This window comes from Poecilia mexicana, unplaced genomic scaffold, assembly GCF_051168715.1.
Source record: "Poecilia mexicana isolate PSO_F unplaced genomic scaffold, ASM5116871v1 scaffold_5, whole genome shotgun sequence".
Taxonomy (NCBI): Eukaryota; Metazoa; Chordata; class Actinopteri; order Cyprinodontiformes; family Poeciliidae; genus Poecilia; species Poecilia mexicana.
The window spans coordinates 20,910,910-20,919,028 of NW_028263374.1; positions in this window are offsets into that span (position 1 = coordinate 20,910,910).

Consider the following 8,119-nt stretch of genomic DNA (forward strand, 5'->3'; position numbering starts at 1 on the left):
AATTATTGTATATTTATTATAAAGTATCACTATATTTATTCAAAATCTTTGGCTGTTTACTGTAACCACAAGATACTTACCTGAATGAATAACAAATTTGTTTCAACCAAAAACGCACCAGACACAAACAGTTTATGTTAAAGTTATGCTTGCTGTTTTTACACAATCCTTATTGTTTTAATGTTTTTTTCTATCTGCTCAGCAGATATTGTCACTGAAAGTTTATATGCTGCTCTAACATGTATATAGGTTCCTCAAGGTACCTTTTCCAAATTAAAAATAATTTGGAAAATGATTTCTTCTGCCTGAATTTGATATTTTATAAACATGTTATTTATTTATTAGCATTTTTTTTATGTAAGGCTTTAAATTTTTGCTTTGATCAAAAAGATACTTAGTACTTCAGAACCTTTTAATTGAGTAAAAATATGTTGAAGTAATGCTACTTGAGTACATTTTTTGTCCATTCCCATATCTAGTAACCATTTTATAACCAGCAGTGTTCCCATCAAAAAATTAAAGCAGTACTACATACATTTGTGAGGAAAATGTATGTCACATTTACCAGATATTCATACAGTAAAGCTTCTCTATACCTTCATTCCTTTAAAATTTAACATATTTAACATAACCTGTTTCTTGGCTAAAAAGACTTGCTTTGTACAAATTAAGTTAACTTAAAAAAAATATAGGCACAAATTATGCACATCTTTTAACTTAATTACAGCAATTAGAATTTAGTTCATTTGTTACCTTTTATTTATGTGTATTCTATTCTACTATATTCTGTTCTAATGTATTCAGACACAGACAATATATGGTTAAACAGATGAATGGATATGGATTATGCTTGTCTCAAGCCCTGATTCAGGACATTTATTGGTTTTGTTATTCCTAAAATCACTGCTAACTGATTCTTTTCTTCCTATGTATTTTAAGCCCTGATACTCTTTTTCTTTTTTGTTATTTCTTAACACAATTTTCTCAACATGCTGTCATAATCAGGTAGAAGGATTAGAAGAAACCACAGAGAAAAAGCAGAAACGTGCCCATGTGGAGTTGAGGTTAGGTTGCACGCAATCGTGATGGAACTACTTATTTTTATTTTTGTAATTTATTTGAATCACACATTCTCAAAAATGGACTGACTCTCCAACAAACACTGTCACTTAATTTTGTAATTAAGACCTGCTGTGGTAAAAATCACCATTTTTCCAGAAACTGTAGCCTGTTAGCCTGACTCATAATTCCAAAGCCATTTTTGATGTGTTCACCACACTCATCTCTTCCAGTAATTGTGGAGAGCATTGTGAATAGACGTACAGCGAAGCTAATTTATTAAAATAGTCTGTACAAATATTTAAACTCCACTATGCAGAATTTGGCAAGGCATCTGTTTTTCAAAAGCAATAAAAGAGCTTGATGGCTGTTAATTAGGGAGAAGTCTTGACTTAAGAAACAAAGGAATATGTTACTGTTTTACTTTATTTTATTTTTAAAGTTTTTCCTATATTGTTGAGTTTGTAAAAAAAAATCCCTCCAAGTTTATATTTGCTTAAAAATGTTTTTACTGTAAATGATGTGCTAGATTTTAACCAGCAGAGGGCGACATTCTGTCACCTATCTTTCAACTTGTTTCATGAAGCTTTGTGAACGTAAATATATTTAATTTGTCAAACACCTGCCGTCTCCAAGGCCGTATCTCCAATCTGTGTGGAAAGCCCCATTTTTAAGGATATTTGGCTCCTTTTTTTTTTTTTTTTTTTGAAAAAGCAAGATACAATGAAATACATGATTAAATAGAAATGATCTAAACAATCTGTGCAGAAACATTTGAAAAACTTCAGTGGTCAGATTTCTAATACTGGAAGTATGGTATTTTCTCTCATCAGAATATACAGGTCCTGGTCATAAAATTAGAATATTGTGATAAAGTTCATTATTTTCCATAATGTCATGATAAAAATTAAATTGTCATATATTTTAGATTCATTGCACACCAACTGAAATATTTCAGGTCTTTTATTGTTTTAATTTTGATGATTTTGGCAAACAGCTCATGAAAACCCAAAATCCCTGTCTCAAAAAATTAGAATATTATGAAAAGGTTCTCTGAACAAGCAATAAAAATAATCATCTGAATCAACAAAGTAACTCTAAACACCTGAAAAAGATTCCTGAGGCCTTTAAAAACTCCCAGCCTGGTTCATTACTCAAAACCGCAATCATGGGTCAGATTGCTGACCTGACTGCTGTCCAGAAGGCCATCACTGACATCCTCAAGCAAGAGGGTGAGAAACGGAAAGAAATTTCTGAACGAATCGGCTGTTTGCAGAGTGTTATATCAAGGCACCTCAGTGGGAAGTCAGTAGGAAGGAAAAAGTGTGGCAGAAAACGCTGCACAACGAGAAGAGGTGACCGGACCCTGAGGAAGATTGTGGAGAAGGGCCGATTCCAGACCAAATTAAATTTTCATCTCCATAAAACTTTTCAGCAGATGGAAGCATGAAGTGCTCCAAAATCTTCTGATAGCTGCTGCATTGATCCTGCCCTTGATAAAACCCAGTGGACCAACACCAGCAGCTGACATGGCTCCCAGACCATCACTGACTGTGGGTACTTGACACTGGACTTCTGGCATTTTGGCATTTCCTTCTCCCCAGTCTTCCTCCAGAGTCTGGCACTTTGATTTCCGAATGACATGCAAAGTTTGCTTTCATCCGAAAAAAGTACTTTGGACCACTGAACAACAGTGGTCCAAAGTGCTGCTTCTCTGTAGCCCAGGTCAGGCGCTTCTGCCGCTGTTTCTGGTTCAAAAGTGGCTTGACCTTTGACCTGGGGAATGCGGCACCTGTAGCCCATTTCCTGCACACGCCTGTGCACAGTGGCTCTGGATGTTTCTACTCCAGACTCAGTCCACTGCTTCCCCCAAGGTCTGGAATCGGCCCTTCTCCACAATCTTCCTCAGGGTCCGGTCACCTCTTCTCGTTGTGCAGCGTTTTCTGCCACACTTTTTCCTTCCTACTGACTTCCCACTGAGGGGCCTTGATATAACACTCTGCAAACAGCCGATTCGTTCAGAAATTTCTTTCCGTTTCTCACCCTCTTGCTTGAGGATGTCAGTGATGGCCTTCTGGACAGCAGTCAGGTCAGCAGTCTGACCCATGATTGCGGTTTTGAGTAATGAACCAGGCTGGGAGTTTTTAAAGGCCTCAGGAATCTTTTTCAGGTGTTTAGAGTTACTTTGTTGATTCAGATGATTATTTTTATTGCTCGTTCAGAGAACCTTTTCATAATATTCTAATTTTTTGAGACAGGGATTTTGGGTTTTCATGAGCTGTTTGCCAAAATCATCAAAATTAAAACAATAAAAGACCTGAAATATTTCAGTTGGTGTGCAATGAATCTAAAATATATGACAATTTAATTTTTATCATGACATTATGGAAAATAATGAACTTTATCACAATATTCTAATTTTATGACCAGCACCTGTATATTATCATGAAATATGATGGGTATATATAAATGAAAAGGGCACAATAGTGTTAAAAATGTGGATAGATTTTTTTATGAAAATAAAATTGGTTGTTAAAAAAAATACATACATGACAGCACAGCTTACACTAAACAGCCTTTTATTGTTCTTGTTTACATGCACACAATTGGTAGCTCTGCAGTACAGTTAGTTATTGCAGGAAGTTAGAGAATTAAAGTTTTAAACTCTAGCAAATTGTTTCTTGAAGAATTGTGATCTCTTTTTTTGTTTTTTGTTGTGCAATCGCTTCACTTATCTCCTGAAAAGAGTCTCATCTTGGTATTTGTTTGAAGAAATTCTAGTTATTTTGTTAAACAATAAACAAATGAAAAAACAAAAAACAAAAACAATAATAAGAAGTATTAGGACGAAGTTCAATTCAAAGTCACCTTTGATATTACAATATTGGTGAACTTGAGGAGTACACTATCGTAGATTTGTTTGACCTTTTATTCGCCTCTTCTACAGTCAACCTCAGTAATTAATACACTTAATAAGTTGGTTGATTGTCTGGAACATTTAGCTTTGTTGCAGATCAGATCATGTCTGATTCTATGTAACCCCAATGTTCACCATCAGACCCTATCAGTGAAAAATACATATGAAATTCTCTATTACTTATTAACAACGTTACTTTAATTCTGGCAATTTTTAGCAATCACAATAAGTATCCTTCCAACAATTACCAATGTGCTGCCAGTGTATGAAACCAATCAATCAATCAATCAATCAATCAATCAATCAATCAATCAATCAATCAATCAATCAATCAATCAATCAATCAATCAATCAATCAATCAATCAATCAATCAATCAAATTTTATTTGTATAGCACATTTCAGCAGCAAAGCATTTCAAGGTGCTTTACATAATTAAAAAACAAAATAAAAACAGCATGTGACATTGAATAAACAGTAAGAAAGAGAAAGAGATTTTGGAAAAATAGATTTAAAAAAAGATAAAAACATACTTTTGTTACGCATCTGTCGTTATTGTATGAATTGTGAAGTCTTCACTTGTCACCAGCTCTCTCTGATAAAGTTTTTACCTGTTTAATCCAGAAGAAAACCACATTTTAAATCTAAACATTAAAGTTGTTCACTGTAGCAATAAAATAGCAGAAGAAAATAAAGCTGCTTCACATGATATTAATTTAAAAAGACAGCTGAACTGAACACATATGTTTGCAGTGTGACGTGAATGGGAAGATTCTTTGCTCTCATGATAGCAACATTTATTCCTAATGAATTTAGATAGCTTTAAGGGCTGACAGTGCTACCAATTTATGCCAAGTTTCTGTTTAGTTTGGATCTTTTTGCGTCAGTAAAAGGAATCATACCAACCAGTTAAATCCTTTTGGGCCCACAACCTTTCCGATGAATGTAGCAGCACTTCCATAAAATATTGCAGTTCCATTTTCCATCTTCCTACGAGTTACTTTTATTTCTGCGGCTTGACGATTAATCCCATGATGACTCGCTTGTAAAACCCTGCTGGCCACCTCTGAAGCAGAGCAGGGATTTTGATGGCTTTATCCACTGGCATCAACATGTCAGTGTGGATAAGCACATTTTGCCAACATGAGGAGAACTGGCCATGGCAGTTATGAAGCTGTCTCCCATTTGAACCCCCAAACCAACAACGAGCAGCTGTGACCAGAGTTTATCCCTCCTACTCATTACTCTGAGCTTCAGTACTGATGTGACTTCACTTGTCAGCTGAATGTTCTAATTTATTGACCTATACGTGATAGTGTAAGTGTTTTATGGATCTGGCGGTTAAATCGTTGTCCGAATGACATCAGATGTTTAAATGCCACCTTAGCAGTTATGATGCTTTTCATAGAATTTGCACTCACATCCAGACACGCGTTTCTTTGGCTCATCTTGACATTAGAGTTTTTCAAAAGTGTTAATATTCCTGGAACTTTTTCATGTTTTATCAAGTTATAGCTACATATGTCAATGCATGCTATTAGAATTTTATGTTATAGAGTAACATAATTGTGAAGTGGAATATGTATCAATTTTGCTATTATCTCAGTTTTTGGAGATAAATGGGCAAATGCCACCTTTGCCCATTTTTGATATTTTATGTTTGGTGGTCCGAAAAGGTATTACAAAGAAATAGTTAAATGTAAATGCTCTAGTCTTAGCTAAAGTAAAAAAAAAAATCATTGTGGTAAAATGTCCTGAACTTGTGCAATTCCATTTGTTTTTTTAATTTTAATTATTTACATGTCATATGTGTGCACCCCCTCTCCTTTTGTTTATATATTTTCTGACAGAAACAGTGATGCCCATTTTTATTTATCATAAGGCAGCTCAAATACAGTCAGTTTGGAAGACACATATGGACATAAAACTTGAGGTTTTGCAATAGATTCTTATTTGAATTTATGTCTGGACTTCAATGAGACCTTTCTAGCTCGTGAACATCCTTTGATCTAAATGATCTAAACAATTTAATTGTAGCTTCTAACAGTGTTTCTTCTGGTTTAAGCTCCGACAGCTGCCCCCACGATGCTGAACAGTAGTAATCATGTACATCTGATGATATTGAGCCAAAGAAATTCATTTTGTTGTCATGTAGCCAAAACCCTTTCTTCAACATGTTGGCTCTGTCCCCTAAATGCTTTGTGGCATTTGTTAAAAAAAATAACTGTCTTTCTTAATTCTTTCATAAAGGTCAGATTTGTGGAGAGTGTGACATATAGGTATGTATAACCTGAGCTGTGGATGTCTGAAATGTTTCCACAGGCCTTTTGCTTTGCAGTTGTACTGTATTCTTGTAGGCTTTGGTTGATGGGTTGATCGGTGCTTTATGAGAGTTGTCTACTTAACTATAACTAACTATATTTATACTAAATTTAAATTACACACATCTGGACTCAGTTTACAAATTAAGTGACTTCTGAAGGAAACTGGTTTCATTTGATTTGGGAGTATCAAAGTAGAGGGGGTTGAATTCAAATGCACATCACACTCATCAGATTTTCAGAAAAAAATAAATAAATAAAACTTTAAAAACTACTTATCATCTTTCTTCCCCATCATGACTTTATGCTCTACTTTTGGTCTGTCACATAAAATCCCACTACAACATACCGATATTTCTGGTTGTAATGGGGCAAAATGTGAAAAAAAAAGAAAAAACAATGCAGGAGATGTGCACACTGCAAGGCGCAGCACGTGTGGTTCTTTGGTTGCCCAGATCATCAGTAGATCTTCAAGCACAGGGCTGGGTGAATGCCCCCCACCCCCTCCATCCTCCTTCCACAATATGATGTGTTTCCTTTTTTGTGTGTTTTTTGATCCCCCTCTTGCGGCCAGGCTGCTCTGTGGTGAGGCGCGGGTTCGAGTGGCGCTCCTGTGTTATTTTTGGCAGCAGTGCTGGTTGGTGGCTGTTGAGGGGAGAGGAGACAGAAAGGGGTACAGCATGGAGACCAAAATCGTGGCTGTTAAGGGATTTCTGTCTGAAGGAATTGGCCTCTGATGATTGTGTGTGTGCATGCCATCATGCGCTCACTCTCACACACACACACAGTAAAGAACTGGCATGCAAATGTATTCATTTAACACCTCATGTTCTCATTCAGCAGACCACACACACTTCTTCCTTTTTTAATATAAAATCTACATCATCCTGGCTCTTAGATTTGAACGTATTTCTGTGCTTTTGTCACATGGAAACTATTTTTTGTTGTCAGCCACTTTGTTAAAGCACTGTTTCCTTTGTGGGAGAGTCAGACTGAGACACTATGCCTGCTCCGGCAACACGAAGTATAAAACATTCATGCTCCTCCCTCCACGTTTCTGAAAACACCATTTGAAAAAGATTTTCTCCAACTCTTTCCTTGGCCACAGATCAAGAGAACATTATTGCTCCCCTTTTATTTATTTATATATTGTGGTGGTAATGTGTGTGAGGGATGTGTAATTGTGTGCGAGTGCGTCTGCGTGCGTGTGCGTGTGTGTGTGTGTGTGTGTGAGAGAACCCACAAAGATATTTCAATTTCTTGAAAATATTAAATAAACATGCAGCAGCTTCAGTGAAGCTCTGACTGCCAGTGGGTTTTGGGTTGGACGGGTGAAGAGTGGGAGGGGGGCGTTGTGGCCGTGGCTCTGGGGGGTGAGGCAGCTCATGGTCAGGGCCCCCACCGGACACACTGGCGCCTCGTGCTGGAGGACTTCTGAACCACCACACTCCTCCACCAAAACCCTGCCAACCCCGGCTCCCTGCTCCGGCTTCCAACCCAAATCACTCACTTCTTTTTCTCCATTTTGTCTCACTCCTTCCTGCCCGGTTAACTTTTCCTTCTTCTGTTTCCTCATCACTTCATCCGCATTCAAAATCATTTGCTGTCTGGCTGAGCTCTTTTTTTTTTCGGACTCGCCACTGAATTGTTAGGTTGCTGGACTCCCTAGTGTTTTTTTTATTAGTACCTTTTTTCCTGAGGACATTGTGTTTTTGCACCTCCACCACTCTCTCCCTGCACATTGGCTCTTAAATAATGTCCCTTTAGCAGTTTTAACTCAAATAATAACAAAGGGAAAGCAAGAAAAGGACTGGGATGTAGTT